The following is a 24100-nucleotide window of genomic DNA, read 5'->3' as shown; positions in this document are numbered from 1 at the left end:
TTTATAATACAACAGTTATCAGTGTTTCTATATACATGGACATGCATATAACATTAATCACTATAATTAGATATCGCCTAACATTAGAACCACAGTTTTCTATCACTGTCATAGGTGATTTGTCAGGGCGAAAAGACAAACTTTGATACAAAGGAAGAAAATTTCTTATTAGAGCTCATTAAAGTTATGATTTTCCTGGGTTTCCACCAAAGAAAGCAGATTGGTGTATGATCAAACATGTATGTTTATGTGTGTGTGTGTGTGTGTGTGTGTTTTATATGTGTGTTTGTCTAGCTGTAAGTGCATGTCACAAATATGTGACACAATTATTCATGTAAGCATTAACAAAGGAAAAAGAAGAAAGGGAACTAACTAGGCAAGCAAATTCTAATTTTGGCAACATGGAAACTGATTAATAGGGTTGCATACAGCTGTTGGAAATAGAACAGCAACTAGGTACCCCTTGACTTTTGAGGTTTGATACATTTATAATGGATTTAAGGTCTTCTCTTCAACTGGACTTGGAATGTTTCTGAGCATATCAAGTATGCATTGTGGAAGGCAGAAATTTATCGTGTCAGCAAAGAAGTCTACATATCCATATGGACAATACAGGTAATTTTTCTGGGCAAGCAGAGTGCTCTGGCTTCCAATCTAAAACTAGGGTTTTTTTTTTTTTTCATACTAGATTGATGGTGGTGTATCTATGGGCTTCCACAGAAACCATGACATATTGCATGTTGGGCTCCATTATTCTGTGGATACAGATCTTAATGAACTATTGCTGCCAGAGAACATGATGTATCTGACAATCCAGCTAAGACCTGGATACGCTGTATATACTATATTCTGGGCATTTTTCTTGTGATACATAAACCTGGCTTTAGGCCATGTCTGTACAATAGAATTCTACCTCACTGAACAATTCACTAGGTATGATTTGTTGTGACCTGTCTACACAGCTCTTGAGTAGTAGATGTCTTAATGAGCCACAGCAAATTGGAAGGGCCAATTCATAGCTGCTGTCACATACTATAGCCACGACCTCAATTAAAGTTATAGATTGCTTCTAAGCATTGTTCATTGTTAGTGACTCAAACTAGAGCATAGAATACTCTCATTAATCCCTTGATCGAATGGAGAACATACATATCAGACATTTCTGCACTGAAGGTATTACTTTACCTACTGGGATATTGCATAATTTGATTGACAGTAATTGTTACCATATGCTTCCAATTATCTAATTAGTGGTTGTTACTTCATATGCTACCAATTACATAAAGCTAGCACTGCTTGAGAGACCCCATTCAAAACTGTCACTGAATCTCAGAATGCTGCACCAAGTTTGCCTTGAAAAATGCTTCTTGAATTGATGTATATGTAGCCTATGAAAAGTTTTATATGAGATGATAATAATAATCTTTTAAGTTAAAAAAGTTTTTAGTTATAAAATTATTGAAAATTAATTTCATAAAATTATTGAAAACAAAATTTGAAAAGTAAAAGAGGTGAAATGAAACACATTAAAAATGAACACTAAAGCAATCTCAATATCTAATTAACAATCTATAACACTGAGGTTTCTGCTTCAGTTCTTTTAATTATGGAAGAGGATTAAGGAGCTATTTGAATGTCATTTTTTTAAATTTATTCATTTATGAACACATATTAAGGACCATTGCATGCAAAATATTAGATATAAAGACCACGGCAGACAGAAAGATAAAAGGCAACTTTGACTACAATATAGAAGACACCAATGTACACATATTATAAAACATGATGCAATAATTTAAAAGAAAGAAGTATTAAACTCTATACTCATTAGAATAGAGATCAGCTTTAACTCTATGGAGAAAAATATATTTAAACTGATAGTGCAAAATTTCAATTCATGCTTGAAAAATAAATAGAATTTCATGTGGTAGAATTAGGGACAAATGAAGGTGCCTATTCACAAAGAGGGAATAGCAGGGCCAAAGGTGATTCATTTACATATGATAAAATGACACTGAGTCACTTGTCCAGCCTCACATGCCAACCTATCCAAATAACAAAATTTCAGCAGTCTGCAAATAGAATGCTGGTTGTTTGAAAGTTTTCTCCTCTTTGTTTCTACTGTGTCTTGGGGAAATATCAAAAATACATAGTTGACATTTCAAAGCAATATCCAGTAAAATGTGTAGTACAAATACTAAGTTGTCAGAAATCCTTGGGAATAGTGACATAGATTCATTTTTCCTAGCTGTTTGTTTGCTGGTGTTTTCATTTTTTTGGGCATCCACTTACGTAATTCCAGTGTATCATAGTGTACACTACAAATCCATCATTTCCTCATTCCATTTCATATTTTATGCAATTTTCTGATTAATCTTTTTAAAAATAATTTATGCAGCTTTCATTTATACAACAATTATGTACTGATCATCTACTTTGTGACAGCTTTTTGCTAAGACTGGGAGGATCATAGCCTTGTGGACTAAACATTCTGCAACTTGAACCATGCCATTCTCCTACACAAAAGGCTAAAATGCCCTATCCTTGCCTTGTGCAATATTTTCCAGTATTAATTCCATTCTGAGTCATACTCCTGGAAATGTATTTTTAGCAAGGGCAGTGGGTATTTTAAGTGTCGACTGAAAAATACACAACCTAAAAATTGAGAGCTATGCTTTATTCAGTGGACATTCTTAGGACTTCAAGCCCTGGAGATAGCATCTCAAATAACCCTGAGGAGGCAAGCAAGGAGCCAGAATATACAGGAGTTTTTGCAACAAAGGGCCGGTAGTTGGAACATCAAAAGATTATTGTTAATAAAAGGAAACCAGATATCTCAAGTTAAGGGATTTAGTGTTTTCTATGTATGAGAAGATGCAAGAGTCTGGGCTCACTAAAATCATTCCTCTGATATGCGCCTCAGCAATCTGGGGCCAGTATCCTGTGCTTTCTCACCCTGAGTTTCCTCAAGCTGCACCATTGGAGGTGGTTGCAGTCTGATGACTGGTAGATGGCGGGCATCCATTGTGTCCTTCCTGAGTTCACTCAGGGCTCACAGTCAGGGGACCTGTAATGTAGCAGCTTGATGGCCACAACATCCTTTGTTTACTGATATGGCAGGCAATATTTTAGTTCTCATAAGTAGATTAGAGTCCTCATGTAATTAATAAGCTCAAACCAGGCCTGTGCAACTTTAAGATTTTCATGCACAGTTGGACCTTCCATTATATTTATATATAAAATAAATTCATCCAGAGTCAGTTTTGATAGATAGTTTTAAAAATTTCAGGGTATAAACTCCAGCTGAAGGGAGATCTAATAATGCTAAAAGTCTTGAATAGATGGGAATGACAGTGTTGAACAATAATCATTTGGACCTGCAACAAGAGAGGACCTTAGGACAGGTAACGGATATTAAATTGCAACCTATATTCCTACACCAGGACCAACTGCTTCACACACGGCCAGCCCAAAATTCGACTCATAAAGAACTTTGTAACAGCACAATTATATTAAATACAAGACAGGAGAAAAGTTAAAAGAAACACTTTAATTATTTGATGATGCTGAAGCATAATTTCAAGAAATCTGGAAAAGTAGCAATAGTGTTAGGGGAACCACTGACCAAAACTGCCCGCCTTGGCCAGGCATGATAGTAACCCCTTGCATGAGTTATCCTACAATAGGAGGTCCTGGTACGGAATGCAGAACTAACAAGTTTCCACCAACAGGGAGAATTCAGGAAAGGTCAGAAGGAGAGAGGAGATGTCAGTCCATAAGTCCTACCAACCTCTCAGAATCCTTCTCACTGGAATCTATCTTTGCTGAGCAATGCATGTGCCACCAGAAAGGACCCTGAGTCAGAATGATTGGCCAGAAACAACCAGGAAACTAACCCCACCACCATAAAACCCAAGACTGCAAGCCACGCACATGGCAAAGCAGTTATCCTGGGTTCCCTTAACCTTCTGCTCTCTGCCCAGGAGCCTCTTCCCCATAAAGTTTCTTGTTTTGTCAGCATGTGTGTCTCCTTGAACAATTCACTTCTGAGTGTTAGACAAGAGCCCACTCTCAGACCCTGGAAGGTGTCCCCCTTCCTGCAACAATAGCATGAAGCTGAGGGTATTGTTATGGACTGAATTGTGTGCCCTTGAAATTCATATGTTGAAGCCCTAACCCACTCCTCCCCACCTTTAGAGATGATTAGATTTAGATGAGGTCATGAGGTTGGGACCCTCAACATGGACTGAGGCCCTTAAAAGAAGAGACACCAGAGAGCTCTCTCTCTCTCCCCCTCTCTCTGCCATGTGAGGACACAAGAAGTCGGCCGTGTACTAACCAGGAATAGAATCCTCAACAGAACCTGACCATGCTGGCACCCTGATCTCAGGCTTCCAGCCTCCAGAAGTGTGAGAAAATAAATTTCTGTTGTTGAAGTCACCCAGTCAATGACATTTTTTATGTTATCCCAAGCAGACTAATACAGCTATGTACAATCTGGGATATGGCAAAGGCCCTGGAGCAAATATATCACAGGCTGTTTAAGATAAATCTTTAAATGTGAAAACAGATAAAACACATAGACAACACTATTCCCACAACTGCAAGGAAAAATCAATCCTCAGCTGGATGGAATACGGAGAGAAGAATGCTTGACTAGCCATTAACAGAAACACAGTTTTAATTAAAGGAAAGGAACCACAGAAAATCATGCTGTAAAGATACAATATCTTTGAGAACAAACTAAAAAGTAAGCTAAAAATTAGTCTATACAATGATAACAGTGACTAACATTTACCAACTTAAGTTCATGAATGTACAGCAGAAAATTACTGTAGTTATGTATTGTTTGAATTTCCAGTGTTTTTATTTCAAGGTGCCAGTCACATATGATCAACTTTCATAAAATTGTAATGCATTCAAATTATAATTTAGATTTTGTTACTGAAGTATGTTTTAAAACAGGATGTGAGGTACTATTTAATTTCTTTTCTTCAACATTAATAAATTAGCTTTTGATTTTTAGCTATATTACTGAAACAAAGCAGATGTTTGTTAAAGTGTATCCCAACTTAAAGCCTCAAACATTGTAAGGGATTATTGTTTTAATTATTATAGAAATGTTTTCAAAGGTTAAGTTGTCACTGGGGGTAAACATTCTGCATAATGACATCTAAGTTAGTGTACTTTTTCTATGCAGGCAATGCTAAAAACCTGTGAAAACTACCTGAAAATAAAGCACACAAAAAAATAAATTAGGCTCTAAATGTGCTATATGCCAATTATAACTTCTTCTGATATTTAGTCCATAAATTGAAAGAATTGAAGATATGCACAGCCTTGCAGTCAGCATTATTCCTTGGAGAAGAAATATGTCATCTCCAGTTGGCAAAGTGGTACATATAAGTACAATAGCTATAAATCATTTGTTCTGCTAAGAGAAACAACTCTAGGGAGCTTGGAAATACACTCTCTATTTGGAGAAACACAAATTAAGTACATAGGTAATAAAAAAAAAAAAAACCTCATAATGTGTCTTTTGTATTTAATGGATTTCTTTTTCATGTGAAAGTGCAAAGAAAGTACTGTTCATTGTGGTCTCTTTTTATGTAGCATCTTCCATTTGTTGTAAGCACGTGTATTACAGCCTTTCCCCTTTATGTACTCTCTCATGTTATGAAAGTGTATTGAATGGGTAGTTTTTAAATGAATAAAGAATTATGTTCATGAATCAGAATAAATTGAAACAAGACAAATTGTACTTGTTGAAAAATTACTCATTTCCAAAGTAAAGAAAAAAAAAAAACACACACACACACACACAAGAGTGGTGGGTACATATTATAATCCAATAGGTTCTACATTCTTAAACATGCCCAAGTTCAATCCTGAGTTTGTTGAATATGAAAACAAGGCTGGAAAAAATTTTAACTATTAACATATAAACATGAGAAGTCCATGATTCCTTTAGACCAAAGATACACAAGGCTAATTGTCACATTTTACTCTCACTCTGAAGTGTTCATTTTCTTTTGCTTTAACACTTTACTGTGGTTATTAATTTGAATAATTCAAGAGGCTTGTAAATAAAGAAGTCTGAAAAAAAAAATTCACATTTTGTTAATAGAGCTACCTTTCCCCCAAATTACTTTGACTAAATCTAAGGCTGAAAAGCATTTTTTAATCAAATTAATGAGGCTTTCTTAATGATATACCTTTTATTATAAATAATAAAAATGACCAAAACTAAAGTTTTTGTCAATAGTTATGTCATTTTCTTCATCAGTTAGTTCTGCAAACTCAAAAAGTATTAGGTAAATATTTGAGTAAAAATTATAAAACATAATCTCATTAAATATGACATTTTATAAATATGCTCTAATTGGCACTGGATTTGAGTGTTGTTGTGTGTGTGTGTGTGTGTGTGTGTGTGCGGGTTAAAGGGGAGTGGGAGGAAAGAGGAGGAAGACTTATAGAATCATACACTATAGGATAAAATTTTGAGATTCAAATTTTAACTCACTATACATCGTACACAGGAGAAAGACTCAAATAGTTTAAGAGACTTAATATCACAAAGGCAGTTTGTAAGTGCTTGCACTCAGTTTGCAGCAATTACTGAAATTTGCCAAAGCAAATAGTAGAAAAAGTTTTCACTGTAAGTATTGTCTTGAACAAAAGAAGGCACTTAGCTAATGTCCTCTCTCCTTGATGTAAGCAGTATATTGGAACATAGAGTCCATTTACTAAGCACACCAAGATGACAGGAAAGGGAAGGGAAGGAATGTGGCTGGGTTTTGCTTTTGACATTAAGTTATCTTTGTAATAAAGAGCTCTCTCCATGTAGACCTTAATATACAATAGTTTTATTTAAAATAACTAAATCCACAAGGCACTCCAAAGAGTCACGGTAAGATACCACAAAAAATGCGGGGGAATTACATGATACTGAGGAACAATAGCAGTCATAAAATATCCCGGCCCAGGGCTCTTCCCCTTTCTTTCTTTGCAAGGGATTCTTGCTGGGTTTTATTCAATCCCAGTGAAACTTTCAATTTTGTTATGTTAAAGGATTACAAGTTGATTAATGTCTTGATAACAAAGTGTCCTGGTAAATTAGGAAACTCTAAGATAAAAATAATCATATGAGGTACTTGCTAGTAATGCTTTATGCATGTTTGATTCTTTACTTGAAAGGAAAGTTTTCTTCTCCCACCCTACAGCTTTATTTATTTATTTTTCAATTATTTTTATCACTAGTTGTTAATTTGCATACATTAAAATTTGATTTTTTGTACCATACACTTCTGTGGACTTGACAAATAGAGTTATGGGTTCATCACCATAAGCATGATACAGAATAATTTCGTCACATTAAAAATTCCCCTGTGCATTCCATTTTAACCAACCATTGCCCCTATTCCCTTCCCCTGGTAACCACTAATCTGCTTTCTGTCCCATAGTTTTGCCATTTTTGGAATGCTAGACAAATAGAATCAGACAATCTGGAATCTTTTGGGGTTGGCTCCTTGCAATTAGCAAAATGCATGTTGTTGCATGCATCAGCAGCCTTTCCTTTTTATTGTTAAAAATTATTACTATGTATAGATGGATCATAGTTTGTCCAATCAGTGATTGAGGGACATCTGTGTTGTTTCCAAATTTTGTTGAATATAAATAGAGTTGCTATAAACATTTAAGCACAGGTTTTTTGTGTAAATATAAGTTTACGTTTTTCTCAAATAAATCACTGGAATGAGATTATAGAGTCATGTGGTAGGTATATGTTTAATTTTGTAAGAAAGTACAAAACCATTTTCCCAAATTGCTATAGAATTTTGCATTCCCACCAGCAAAGTAGGAGGCTTCCAGTTGTTTCATGTCCTTACAGGTACTTGATATGGTTAGTTTATTCATTTTAATTGGCATTTCATTGTGCTTATTTGGATTATTTTTATTTCCCTAAAAATATATGATGTTCAACATTGTCATAGCTGAGGAATTGGCACCCTGTCCAGCTCTCTATGTTCTGAGTACCTGAGAGAAGTCTCCAGCTATTGCTTTGATTTATTTCTTACTAAAAATACATGGTAGTACATTTTCAAGCAGTTCAGTGTCTTAAAAATTACTAGATCCTTATTAATGTTGATAATTATTTAGAGATAATATAGTCAATAGGCAAAATGATATGTTTTGTCATTGCTTCTTTTTTCTTTTTTTCTTTTTTAATTTTTTATTGAAGTATAGTTGATTTACAATTTGTGTTAATTTCCACTGTAGAGCAAAGTGGTTCAGTTATGCCTATATATATATTCTTTCTTTAATATTGTTTTCCATAATGGTTTATCTTGTGATATTGAATATAGTTCCCTGTGCTATAGAGTAGGACCTTGTTGTCATTGTTTCTTATGTGAATGTACTTTTGACATGCTGAGTCTTAAGTTACAATGCTTTAAAGAATTAATTTCATGGCTATGGTAAAAGTACATGTGGGGGGTTGATTCTGATAGAGAAATAGAAAGCCAAAAGACAGAATATTGTTCTAAACAATGAGAACAAGCCAAATAAAATACAAAATCAGAGGGGTTTTAAAAATCCATTAAAAATTGAGAAAACAAAGATATCTAAATGAACTAAATTCAAGAAAAAGTCATCCCCTCCCAGGGGAGAAGAGACTCATGGTGTAATGACCAGAAAGAAAGAAGTTAGATATCTTCATTTAGAGATGTCATGATTGTATACATAGAACATTATTTGAGATCTATAAAGAATTATTAGAACTAATAAGTTATTATTGCCTGTTAGTAGGAAAGAATGTCAGTATGTAAAATCATCTGCACTACTACATTCTAGTGGAAAACAACTGGAATGTGAAATACTAATACCATTTGCAAAGTTTTTTTTTTAACTTTTTATTTTATATTGGAGTATAGTTGATTAACAACGTTGTATTAGTTTCAGGTGTACAGCAAAGTTATTCAGTTATACATGTACATGTATCTATTCTTTTTCAAATTCTTTTTCCATTTAGGTTGTTACATAATATTGAGCAGGGTTCCAGGGTTACTCATGAGATTGCAGTGAGGATGTCAGCTAGGGCTGCATCATCCGAAGGCTTGACGAGCTGGAGGAGCCACTTCCAAGATGGTGTCCTCACATGGCGGTTGGCTGGGGACTTCAGTTCTTCACCACATGGACCTCTCCAAAGAGCTGCTTGGGTGTCCTCATGACATGGTGGCTAGCTTTCCACAGGATGCAAGATCCAAGAGAGAACAAGGAGGAAGGCATAATAACGTCTATGACCTGGTCTTGGAAGTCACATACCATCACTCCCACCATCTCCTATTCTTTCTTTCTTTTTTATTGGAGTATAATTGCTTTGCAATGCTGTGTTAGTTTCTGCTGTACAATGAAGTGAATGAGCTATATGTATACCTATATCCCTTCCTCTTGGATCTCCCTCCCACCCCCCCAATCCCAGCCATCTAGGTCATCACAGAGCACTGAGCTGAGCTTCCTGAGCTTTATATAGCATGTTCCCACTAGTTATTTTACACATGGTAGTGTATATATGTCAGCCCTGATCTCCCAATTTGTCCCACACTCCCCTTCCCCCTGTGTCCAATGTCCATTCTCTACATCTATGTCTCTATTCCTGCACTACAAATAGGTTCATCTGTATCATTTTTCTAGATTCCACATATATGTGTTACTATACGATATTTGTTTTTCTCTTTCTGGCTGACTTCACTCTGTATGACAGACTCTAGGTCCATCCACATCTCTACAAATGACCCAATTTCATTCCTTTTTATGGCTGAGTAATATTCCATTGTATATATGTACCACATTTTCTTTATCCATTCATCTATCATTGGACATGTCCTGGTTATTTTAAATAGTGCTGCAATGAACATTGGGGTACCTGTGTCCTTTTGAATTATGGTTTTCTCAATAGTTTTTAAAACATAACAAATTACTGTTAATAATACAAAATATGTCCAAGATGTGTGCATTAATACCACAATATATTGCTCAGAGAAACTAGAGAAGGCATAACAAAATACTGAAATATAGCATATACCAAAATACAGAAGATATAAGTAAATAGTGAGTGGTTTGGAGGACTCAATATTGTTAAGACATCCATTTTCCAGTAGTATTTATATTATATTTCAATGAAATCTAAGCAAAAATACTAGTAGACTTTTTGAAGAAATTTATAATTTGATATTAAAATTTATATGGAAAAATATTGACTTAGTTTACTCTAAATAACCTCGAACAGAAAAAAAAAAAAAGATGTTAAAGAAGACACAAATAGAAAGATATCTCATGATTATAGATCAGAAGTAGTAATATAGTTAAAATGTCCATACTACCTAAAGTAATCTACAGATTCAAATGCAATCCCTATCAAAATTCCAATGCTATTTTTCACCATAAAAAGAGAAAATAATTATGAAATTTGTGTAAAACCACAAAGACCCCAAATAGCCAAAGCAATCCTGAGAAGAAGCACAAAACTGGAGGCACCACACTTTCTGATTTAAAAGTGTTCTACAAACCTAGAGTAATCTAAACAGTATACTACTGGCATAATTACAGACACAGAGACCAGTGTTACAGAATTGAGAGTCAAGATATGAACCCCACAATAGGGTCAACTAATATTTGACATAGGAGCTAAGAATACTCAATGGGGAAAAGATAGTGTCTTCAACAAATGGTGTTGGGAAACATGCATGATCACATACAGAAAAATGAAATTGGATCCCTATCTTATGCCACTCACAAAAATTAACTCAAAATGGATTAAAAACTTAAGCATAAGACCTAAAAATGTAAAACCTCCAAAATAAAACATAAGAAAAAACTTATTTTCATGTGTCTTGGAAACGATTTTTTTAATATGACACCAAAATCACAAGGAAAAAAGGCAAAAATGAATAAGTGAGACTATACCAAGCTAAAAACCTTCCACAAAACTTTCCACAAAGAAACAATCAACAAAATGTAATGGCAACCTATGGAATAGGTGAAAATATTTGCAAATCAAATATTTGATAAAGGGTTAGTAACTAAAATACATAAACTCATACAACTCATTAGAAAAAAAAAAATCAAACAATCTAATTTAAAAATGGGCAGAGAAACTGAATAGACACTTTTCCAAAGAAGACTTACAAATGGCCAACAGGTACATGAAAAGAAGCTCAACATCACCAATCATCAGGGAAATGCAAATCAAAAACACAATGAGAGATAACCTCACACTTGTTAAAATGGCTAACACCAAAAAGGTAACATGTGCTGGTGGCAATGTGGAGAAAAGGAAATCTTGTTTGTGCCCTGCTGGTGAGAATGTAAATTGGGCAGCCACTAGGGAAAACAGTGTGGAGGTTCCTGAAAAAAATAAAAATAGAACTACCATATGATCCAGCAATCCACTTCTGGGCATATATCCAAAGGAAATGGAAACAGGATATCAGAGAGATACGTGCACTCCCATGTTTATTGCAGCATTATTCACAACAGCCAAGATATGGAAACCACCTTAGTAACCATCAATGGATGAATTGATAAAGAAGATGTGTAATATATATATATATATATATATATATATATATATATAGAGAGAGAGAGAGAGAGAGAGAGAGAGAGAGAGAGAGAGAGAGAATATTATTCAGTCACGAGAAAGAAGGAAATCCTGCCATTTGTGACAACCTGGATGTACCTTGCCCATTTTGCTAAGTTAAGTCAGACAGGGAAAGACAAATTCTGTATAATATCACTTATATGTGGAATCTAAAAAAGCCAAATTCATAGAAACAGAGACTAGAATTGAAGCAGGAGATAGATGGGTCCCAGGCTGAACAGCTGGAATCTGCCCCTTGTGGACAGACAACCCAAGATAAAGAGGAGCAAAGAGCAAGGAGAAGCCAAGTCCTACTTGGATAAAAGATAAAGAGACCACATATTTCTCATTCTTGAGATCAAGGGGACCTCTCAAGCTACACATGTGCAGAAAGGCTCCTCAGGGGTCAGAGACGGGAGGCGGTGCCAGGCCATAATATGTTCTGTCAGCTTTCCAGAAACCCCTGCATTGGAATCCATCTTGACTAAAAGATGTGCATGCATGCACGTAGGGGAGGTCCCTGTATCAGGCCAAATATGGACTCAGAGCCAGACAAAGCAAGATGATTGGCCAGAGAGAAACCCAGAAGCACTGCCCCTTATAAGTGATTTAAACTACCACAAAAGCACAACTCTTTCTCTTAGCCCACCCATGTGTATCTCTCCACACGTACATTTTTCCTCCTAATAAACACTTTATTTGCTTCACTACTTTCCATCTCTTTGTTGAAATTCCTTTCTCCAAAGCAGATGACCCAGAGCCTTGTCACTAGTTTAGTGGCTAGGATTCAGCGCTCTCACTGCTGCAGTCTGGCTTCAATCTCTAGATGGGGAACTGAGATCCTGCTTTAAGCCACCACAGGCCGAGGCCACCCGAGATCAGAATGGTGGTTACCAGTGGGGCATGAAGTTGGGGTACTGGGGAGATGTTGATCAAAGTATACAAACACTTAAAAGATGAATAAGTTAAAAGATGAATAAGTTCTGTGGATATAATACTCAGCATTGTGATTATAATTTATGACACTATAGTATTATAGACTTGAACTTGCTAACAGAGTAAGCCTTAAATGTTCTCACCACAAAAAAGAAATGGTAGTTATGTGATGTGATGAAGTTGTTACCTAATGCTATGGTGGTAAACCTATTGCAATACATAAGTGTATCAAATCAACCTGTTCTACATCTTAAACTTACACAATATCATATGTCAAATATATTTCAATGGAACTGAAAAAAAATCTGTCACAAGTAAAATTAAAAGAAAAAAATGGAAGTTTTACTTAATTTAAACATTTACTTTAACGTTATAATCATTAAGAAGTTTATTATTTGTGTAGGAATAGACCAGAATATCTAAAAACAAAATAGATTCAAAAAGTAGAACCGAAGATTATAGTCAACTAATTTCTTACACAATTGCCAAATCAATTTAATGAAGAAAATAAAATACCTTTTATAGTTAGTGCTGGGAAAAGTGGCTATCTCTATCAACAAGACAAATAAATGGAATGTAGATGTTTTACCTTCCTTAATCTATACACAAAAATTAATTTGAGCTAGGTTATAATCTTAAATGTAAAAACTAGAAAATATTTGTAGAATAAATGAGATAATATACATGTAGCCTTTGGCTAGGCAAAAATTGTTAGATAAAACATAAAAAGCACTAACTTAAAAGAGAAATTCATTAATTAGATTCCATTAAAATAAAAATTTTCCTCTCATCAAATGATATTAGATAGCTGAATAGTAAAGCTACACATTGGAAGATTCTTTTTCCAGTAAATACCTCTGAAAAATACTTTTATCTAAAAGATCTGAAGAAGGTTTACAACTCCATAATAAGAAAACAAAAAACAAGCTCTCAATTAAAACTGGAAAGATGATTTGAACAGGCAGTTCACTAAAGGAATTTGTGTCAGTGACCACTAAGTACATGAAAAGGTATTCAATTATTTAGTTCATCAAGAAAATGTAAATTAAAATCATAGTGAGATTCGTTTTCTCACCCACTAAAATGGCTAAATCAAAACACGGACAATATAGAATATTTTCCAGTATATGGAACAACTGTACATTCATAATTTGCTGGTGAGTATACCTAACTCTGTAACTATTTTGGATAACTATTTGTCAGTTTCTTATAAAGATATACATACACATAACCAATTATTCCTTGGTATGTACACACAGGAATGAAAAATGATGCCCACGAAACAATTTGGAAAATAATATTGATGGCAATTTTATTTATAAAAGCATCACACTGGAAACAAACTTAATTTTCACTCACAGGAGAATAGATAAGCCAATTATGTTTTAGTCATAAAATAGAACACTATTCAGCTATTAAAAACAATGAACTATTGTACTTATACAACATTTATACAACATGGATAAATTTCAAATATAATGTGGTAAGCTAAAGAAGCCAGACATAAAAAAAAACAGACTATATACCAAGAGTGTAAAATATAAGAACAGGCAAAATTAAGCATAGTGTTAAAAATAGGAAAGTGCCTGCCTCTTGTAGAGAAGGAATTGACTCGAAGGAGCAAGCAGCAGCTCTGGGAATGTGGGGAAAATGATCTTTCTCTTGCTTCGAGTGGTGGTACATGGGGATATACAATTGTTAAAACTCATCAAAGTGATGAGTAAATATGTGCACTTTTAATGTATTTAAACCTCAATAAAATAAGATGTATTTTAGTTAAATAAAAGGTACTAATTGTCTCATTAATGCTTTTTTTTTGTAGTTCAAATTTGGAATAGTTTCCCCACCATTATGCACCTTATATTTCCATTTCATTTGTAGAATGTAACCCAAGTCATTAGCTACAATGGATCATCTTTGGGAAGACTGGTTTTAAGGATATTTAAGATCCATCTGCAACCATACTTTCAAATTTACTTCCCTGCAAGTTTTTATACAATTACTTGAGGAAAAAATAGAAAGTATGGAAAATATAGAAAGGATCATTAACACAGTTTTCCATTTTGGGTGGAACATTTTCCTAAATCTGATTTAAATACTCCAAGCTTTCCTTTATATTCATGTTCCTCACCTAACTCAGGTTTTCTCTTCCCTCAATGCCTTTCCATATTTACTTCATATTGTAAGTTCCTTTAAAAATTGTGCTTCCCCACATAGCACAGGGAGATCAGCTCGGTGCTTTGTGACCACCTAGAGGGGTGGGGTAGGGAGGGTGGGAGGGAGACGCAAGAGGGAGGGGATATGGGGATATATGTATACATATAGCTGATTCACTTTGCTAAAGCTAATACAACATTGTAAAACAATTATACTCCAATAAAGATGTTAAAAAAAAAAAATTGTGCTTCCTCCATAATACCAGCCTCTGACTACCCTTGTCACTTCCTAATGCATGTTAATTTTGCTAACTTATTTAATTTTTCCAGCTTTATGGAGGAATAATTAACAAATAAAACTAAGATATTTAAAGTGCACAATGTGGTTTGATATACCCATGCATTGTGAAAGGATTCCCTCCATTGAGTTAATAATTATGTTCATCATCTCACACATTTACCTTCTCATTTCTCCTAATCCACTCAACTACATTATACTTGCACTGATGATTGAGATTATATTAATTGCCATATCCCTAATTACCTGATAAAAATAGAGAAATGTCCCAGAGCCTATCAGACAATGTCTTTCTTAAGTATTCTAGGACTTAAAAAAGTAATACAAAAATATTATAACATTGATCTATCTTCAGATGTTTTAATATTCCAATATTATCCTCCCATGCAGATTTCTGAGAATGGCAGTTCCTAAATTTCTGGGTTTTGGTCATTTTGGGGTGGACCGCCTAGAACAATGATGGGGTCAGGGGACCCAGTGGTGTTTGAGTTGTAAGAACACTGTTTTCCCTGAAGTCATTGCATATTTACTTAGCATAGGATGTGTGTGTGTGTGTGTGTTTGTGTGAGTGTGTGTGTGTGTGTGTGTGTGTGTGGCTTAGGGAGATTTGCTGGGGGAAGGACACCTTTGTCTCCTTCAGAGCTTCTTACTATGATTTCCTGACAAGAGACACAACTGTCTGTAGTTTTGTAGTCTTGTTTTTGCAGCTCTCCACCTAAAGTGAAATAAAAAAAGTTTGCAATTTCCAATAGGAACATCTCAGGAATAAATTACGATTGTCCCAGACCATATGATCTGCTATTATCAGAGGTGTAGGGACGGGTTACTATGATTGATTTCCCCAGTGTACCCAGTGTACATACGTTTGGCAAGAAGTGGTTCTCAAAACGAAAGTGGCATGAACAGAAGTGGTAGCAAAAATGTAGAGGGATTGATGGACAGATTAACAGTGGGTGTACACTATCAGTGATGCTTTCTTTTTAGATATGAGGAAGCATCTGCCATGTATCCCATGCTCTTTAATCTTGATTAAAATCCCTTATATACTCTGACCCCTCCCCTGTGTTGTGTTACCTGGCATTGAGGGAAGCTATCTCCTCCAGGCTTCTGTATCAGCTAGCTTTGGGATGAGTTTAGTCAACAAATGCACTGGTAGGGAATAGGAGAGCAGGAAAAAGGAGGAAGACAAAGGATTCCTCTCCTTTCCTCTTTGCCTTACCCAAAGTTGCTACATCGCCCCTGGGTTGACCTTGGAACTCCTCCGCTCTGGTACCACTGCCTGCTTCCTTAGTTTCTTCAGCCTGGAGATGGCAGTGGCTTCTTGTTGCTGCTGTTCTCAAGATTGCTTCTGGGTTGAATTAACAGCTCTTTTATAAAGGATAATCATTTCAATAATTAAATTTCCCATTTCTTCATTAGATTGTGACTGATATTATATATATTTTATTCCATCAGAAGATTACCCATTCTTCAAAGTCCAACTTAAATAATATTCTTGTTAAAAAAAAAAAATCATCTCTCTTCTTAGCACTTTGTTCATCTATTTATACTTAACACAATCTCATACTGATGTTAGTTTTTTACAAGCCTATTTTAAACGGCTCTTTGAAGAGAACTATACCTCATTTTTCTTTGTATCTCCCAATACACATAAATGATGTCAGCGACGTAATATTTTTCCCAGAGTACATTCTCATATACAGTATAGAGTTAACAAATGTTTATTGCAGCAAAATAAAATAAATATCCAGTATGTGCTCATGTCATAGATGAGAAGAAGTAGAAAATGATGGTAAATTTGGAATTTCTTGAAGACAGAGACAATCATAAACTAGATTATGGCAATATCTAGTAATATCAATATCTTAATATTACTCAGACTATAATTTTGCCTGGGATACTGCTGGATTATGACTATTTTTCCTGCCTAATTATTATAAGTGATGACTCATTTCATTCTCAAAAGTGTCCCGTTTGGACAGTAAAATTATACATTACCCTAGTTATAACACAGGCTGCTAAATCTAATAAAAATATAATTTTCATATATAATATTTACATACCATAAAATATTTATTAAAAATCATAAGGCCCAGGATCAAGTTCAGGAATGGACAATTAGAAAGGAAGGGAGGAATAACGATTCCTATTTGTTAATGATTTTTCAAAACTTTTGAGGCAATTAAAAAACCCCTGAGTAAATTGAACTGAGAGAGGCAAATTACCATTGTAAATAGTTCTTATAAAGAGTATCTTCCATTCATAATAGATTGGAATTGTGCACTTGACTGACCAGTGTATGCTAGATGGCTTGGATAGGATTTGGGGAAAACAATAAATTAGAGAAAATGGACAGCCAGAGCACAGACCATGAAAGTGTTTCCTTACTGGCTGAGGCTGTATTTATGAGTATCCCATGGGTGTTTAGACAGAGGTGAGGCAAAAAACAGAAAGTGTAGGTAACCACTTCTATGAATATAATTATCATTCAGATACTCCTCCTAAGATGTGCACTAATACTTAACATTCTGATAAACTCAATGATGTTATTTCTATCATTCAACAAAGATTGAATGCCTACACAAAATGTTGGTACAATGCCAAATGCTTGGTATAGAGTGTTGTATAAAGCAGGCATGATATCTGTCCTCTTAGAACTTTACATCTTATGTAGAAAATCGTCACTGAACCAATAAACAAACCAAAAGATGTGAATATAGAATATGAAATATACATTCATATTTCATGTCAGTTTTTAACTTTCATGGATCAATCCTTGAATTGCCATTTGAACTTAGGGATAAAAATAATTGAATGAGATTCATTTACTGCATAGGTGATACTTATATATGGACCAAGTTTATTACATAGTTCTTTATTATAACATTAAGTTTACTGAAAGAAGAAATAGAGAAAAGATCATTTAGAAATATCTGGCTGTATTAAAAATTCAGGTAAGGAATTAAAATCGATGAAAGGTTTTGGTGAAAAGAATGTGGTGAAAAGATTTCCCAGGTTTCTACATAAAATAAGGACAAACAACAACAGCAAGAATCTGTCCTGGCACTCCCAGGCTGTATGATGTCATGAAGAAGCAGAAGCCTATTTTAAGATAAAATTTGATGGAAATAAGATGTCCTTTGCCCAGAGTCAAAAAGAATATATCTAGATTTAAACAATGACATGGAGATACTTGTTTAAGGAAGCAAAGCTGAGGAGAGAAGATAATGAATTTTGAGGCTAGTTACTAAGAAAGTTAATTTTACCTTTCTCTGCTTTCATTTTTCCTCCTATTCCACTCAAACATCGACCTTACAACTACTAGCTTTACCAAAAAATTTCAGAATATCTGCCAGGCAAAACTTCTGAATTTGATTTACTAAAGACTATTCCAAGACAAACTCAGGGATTTGGGTCTCAAATCTCCCTTTCATTACATTCAGATGATGAGGTTTATTCAGAAGTTCAAAAACAGAATACCACGAAATTAGATCCTGTTCTCTGGGAACTCTGAACTTTTTATTGCCAGGTTAAAATTGGAAAGAGTTAGCGCTTGAGTACCAGATAAAAAGTGAGTTTCCATGCATCTTAACTCAATTTGTATAGTCAGTTTCTCCACTCTGATTGCTCCACCCCCTAAAATTGTCTCTAACCATTCCATATCACAGGGAACTTGCTCTCAAGGAATATATAGCATTTACCATATATATGGCATTTAGAATATACTCTTAATCCTGCCTCTACCATTTTGTACTCACTGCTCTTCCATATATAATAAATTAATTTCAAGTAGGGTAGAATCCATCATTTATATTTTGGGGACTTAGTTTTACCTATTAAGCAGGTAGATTAATTTTGGTCCAATTTTGGAAATATAAATGAGCCCATTTATTGTTACAAGCTAATCAAATTCATTTATCAAGTTGAAATTAAATCTCTTAAAAATTGTATTCATTTTCACTTTTCTGTTCATCTGATTTATGAAATAAAATACTTATATTCAGATCTGATTTAATGCAATATAAGCATGGTAGATTACTTATCACAACCACTAACCCATCGATTTTGTAATCATAAATAATTAAAGACAGATTTATGTTTTAAAGATATTTGTTAAGTATTTAAATACCTGTTCTCATCACTTATCCAGTACATCTAACATCATGGTAATTTGTTCAGTTTTTTTTTTATTTTTTTATGCAAAAGGAGCATATTTTTTCTTTTCTGTTTCTCAAATGGTAAATTGATTAGAAAGTATACATGGACAGCTGTATAGAACCCTTTGAGAGAAACATGAATATTGTTATAATGTCCTCAACTAAGGCAAAAATTTGTGAATTCTGAACGCTTATCTTCCTAAAGTAGGGAAAGCAGCAAAAAAAAATCCTCTATAAATTATAATAGTCTTAGTTAGTAACTAACATGGTGAACACCGTTTATCCCAGATATCCATGCGTGATTGATTTATGGCAGCAACCTTGCAAAACGTTCTTTTAATTAATAGGTCTTTTGGCTTGAATCTACTTTCATAATAAGTTTCTTGTTTTAATTGTAGGGGCAGAGAGGTGTTGCCTTGGTTAGAAACAATTACAAAATATGTTTTACCTGTATTACATGTTATTACTTTGCAACAGTTACTGTTTCTATAAAAAGTTGCTCCACATAGAGAAATGATTCTGTTGTTGCTAGGTTTGCAATGTGAGGTTTGAATTATTTAAAAACATGTTTGTCATAATCATGGAGCATATTTCAGTGTGATTACGACTATATGTATTTAAAGTACATTTTGTATATTTTGGGCTATCTGCAACTTCCAAATAAATAATAAAAATGCAATAAAATTATTTTCTTCAGAACTTCTTCCGGAAAGAATGGATTATGCGAAGATATGACAACCAAACACATCTGTGAGACATTGCTCAATGGAGAGAGAGCTCAAACGTCTTCCCCTTGTTTAGCAGGGTCTTTTCGGGCATCACATTATGGAATATTCTTGGTGTTATGGAGCAAGCTTTGATCTTCAAAACTTGTCCAAACTGGTTCTTAATCTCTCCCATCCAGCTCTGGATAACTTGAAAAGTCAGCCAATAGAACACGATGCCAGCTTCCCTAGTATGGTTCACCCAGGAAGGGGCAGAGATGCACGGCATTGAAGGGCTGCCATACCCAAGCTATAGTTGCAAGCCCTTTGATTCCAGGCTATCCTAGACCACTTTTGCAAAAGAATTACCTTATTGGAGTGTTGATGAAGTTGAAGCAACCTGCCCAGATATCTTTACTTACATTCAAAGCTCATTAGAATGACCAGAGGGATTCTTGTATTAAGATGGATCACAGTCTTTGGAAATGATGGACTGTATTTCACAGAATAATCAATGTTTTATTTGGTACTTGGATGTGCTATATGTTTATGATAAATAATATTAGACATATCTTAGTAAATATATGAAAGGGTAAAAGTATGGATGACTTTAAAATGAAATATGGCTACCAGTTTACTGACTTTTTTTTTTTTAACCATTTTTTATCAACTCAGCAACAACACAGGGTAGATTAAGTAAGTAACATTCCCTTTTTTCACACTTTTAGGGTAGATAACACAATAGAAACCAAATCAATACAAAATAAATTTGCAAGTGAAATTAGTTCTTGAAGAATTTTTTCTGCCAAGAATGTTGAGATATTGACTATTTCACACCTTTCTTATCCCACCCTGAAAAATCAAAGCTCTGGGATTTTCATCTCAAAAGACACGTTAACAAAGCCAACATGATAAAACTCTAAGTATTTACATAAAGTGTAATAGTTCATTCTGGATTATAGACCATAATTATGCAGTTCAACTTTGATCCTGAATTCCAGATTTAAAAGAGCTTCTTTACCAAACACAGGGCTACATTGATGCAGATATCAGCTAAGGATGGAAAAATTCATTCCTGAAAGCAATAATTTATTTCAATGAGCCATGTTACTGTGGTTAATTATATGTGTATCAGTGGTACTGTAAAATGTTCCAGGGATCTTGTTGCTAATCAGAGTTTAGTTACACCTCAGGCTCTGCCACAGTTAAAATGACTGCCCCTGTCCAAATGTTCTTCCTCATTGCTGAGTTTCCCCATGGTGAAGTTGGAATAATGTTACTCTCCTTATACATCTTTATGCAAGTTAAGTTTTATGATATATTTAAAATGCCAGGCTCAAAATATGCTCTTAGCAAGTAATAGTATGTTCTCTTTGTACTCTATGAATACATGTATATATTTAATAATTAAATTTGGCATTCATTTACTTTCTAGATCCAGTTAATGGCTATATTTTCCTATGAGTTTCTTCCAAAAATAATTTAAGATATTTGTACCAGATAGTAAAAAGTTCCCAAAACAACTGGAAGCAGTTGTTGCAATTAAGAGCTGCTGAGAAGATGATATAAATCTGTACAGAGAAGGAGGGTGACACTGTTGTGTGTATAGGATGAGTACCTCCATTGTAATACAGGCATCGGTTTCTCAAGTTAATAATTAGAAATCCAAGTAAATCAGTACATTAAGAATTTTATAAAAGGATTTTATTTTTACATACTTCTGTGTCTGAATTAAAAGTAATTCCACTTATGAGAAAAAGTAATCAGTAGAGAATCAAATGGTTGTTATTTTCAGATAGGTATCAATATTATTAACAAAAAATACATATTTTGTGGTAATCTATTTTGGAAAATTAATGTGTAATCTAACTACACATTAATTTTCCATTAATGTGTAAAGTGATCGATAATCACAGTAAAACTAAAACTGAGGCAGTTAGTTAGAATTTTTTCAACATTCAGTTTGGTTTCTCTTCTGTAGCCCTTTCTTGTTCCGACTGCATAGCTGGTGTGAGTGGAAGCATGCAAATGTCCTCCTCTGAGAGCTGTAATTCAGTGTAGTACATAATTGCAGTGTCCATCTGGCACAGCCTCACAAAAGCACATGTAGCAGTTTAGTTATAAAAATGTTCAGGTGACAGGATGCCAGATGTTTTGCATGGTTGTCATCTTTGAATTTCCTCTTATTTTATCACCTAACAGAACCTCAGTAAAATGACCTTCATGTTCATGTATTTTCTACATTTTCTTTTGACCTCCACAAAATCAGAAAAATAAACATTATAAAGAAAAAGTTTATAAAATACAGACCTCTAGGAATATATCCTTACAAAGTAGAGAAAAAAATATAGCTTATACAGCACAGCTATCTTTAATCTTATGTATTTTTGTATGTATTTATCCATCATCATTAAGAACTATGATCTTCCTTAGATGGAAATGCAAAACTAATTAAATGTGGTAATACCCTTGTGAATTCATGTGAGTCTGGATAATCCTGGCAGTAATGTGTAAAGTAAGTTTTGAATATGGATCCTATGTCATTTTTCCCAAGTCTTCTTTCTTTCTTTTTCACTTTGATACCTGTGATCAGTATGAGGGAATTTTAGATATCCATTGCCAACTCTAAGAGTCAGACCTACTCAATGCTACTGCTCCTTGGGTAGTCTGAGTAATGATGTTTCCTTTGCACAAAGTACCATCTACATGGGTTTGACTAGAACATAATTAGCTGCTTTGAAGAAAAGGACTAACAATTATTATAATGATCATAATTTATATGCTCTGTGTGTTTAGATCATCAGGAATATATCTAGGATGCAACTAACTATAAGGTTCCCAAGTTAATAGTGATGGGACATTTTTGAATAAATTATGTCATATTGAAACTCTTGCTTCCAAAGTTCATTCTTCATTTTGACACAAAATTCCACATGAAATAACTTGGGTTATATAAGATTCCTGAATGCCTTTAGGCCTTCCATTTTCTATACTGAAAATGGTGGCTGCAGAATTCACTGAAATGTTGAAATGTTGAACTTAAAAATGGTCCAGCAGTCAAAGAAAATGATGCTGATAAATTTACTCAGACAGTTTCTCAAGAGTCTATCTCCCTGATTATCAGAAACTGGCCCATAGAAGGATGAGCAACTCTATCAATCTAGGCAGAAATAAAGTAGTTCCATACCCATCAGTCAAGGGCTAGCAGTGGGCAGTGATTTTGCTCTTACAGAGAAATACTATAAATGATGAGTTTGGTCTTTCTTTTCTCTAATGTCCATTATTCAAATTCCTTAGGTACAGAACCACTATCCTCCTGGCAAATGGCTATTCCACTCACATTTCTAATAAGTTAAAATAGAGAACAGCTTGAGGGCCTTGGAGAGATCAATATGTCTACATATTTTGCTGCTCAATTTGATTGTCTACAATTGCCATGAAAAGTTGGAGAAAATACTAAGCTTTACTAAGTATGATTTTTTCATCATTGACAATATTTACTCAAGATAAATACATTTATTTTTACATAAATTGTGTGTCCAAATATTCGTTAGTAGCTGTACACAAGTATTACAATTGATCCCTGTGATGTAACACTGTTCATTGTACTTTCATTAGGTTGTAAGGGTTAATGAGTACAGAAATTTCAACCTGGGGCACAGGAGTATCCATTGTGAATTGAAATGGTTTATATACCTATGGAATATACTAGGCTAACATGCATTTGATCATTGTGAAACTGAAGACTACTGATTTTATACCAATTAATAAAAATTGACCTTGCAATAGAGGTTGACTAATCATACATGTATAGTCTAGTGCTTTTAAAATTCATATTGAGAACAAAACCAATTTATTCAATTAGAATGGAGTAAAGCAGGCTCCAGAAATTTGTGACATGAGACAAAACTTAAAACCAATTAAAACCAAAACCAAGGGAAGCAAAGGCTTAAAGTAAAGACTTGATATTGGGGTCTGGAAAGAGAGAGTCTTAGCTCTCAGTTAAAAACTGAGAAAACTGCTATAAGACAGCAGGAGTGCCCTTTAATACTCTAATATTTAATACTCCACTATTTAATACTCTACTATTTGGAGCTAAGGCACAGGTTTAAGGCCTGAAAATGTAATTTTAGAACACTGTAAATTTTACAAACTAAGAAATCCTAGTCTAGAATAATGTCTTGGCTTGTTCCAAATCACATAGTTATTAG

Source organism: Eubalaena glacialis, chromosome 12 (genome assembly GCF_028564815.1).
Source record: "Eubalaena glacialis isolate mEubGla1 chromosome 12, mEubGla1.1.hap2.+ XY, whole genome shotgun sequence".
Classification (NCBI taxonomy): Eukaryota; Metazoa; Chordata; class Mammalia; order Artiodactyla; family Balaenidae; genus Eubalaena; species Eubalaena glacialis.
Note: the sequence above shows the minus strand (reverse complement) of the source record.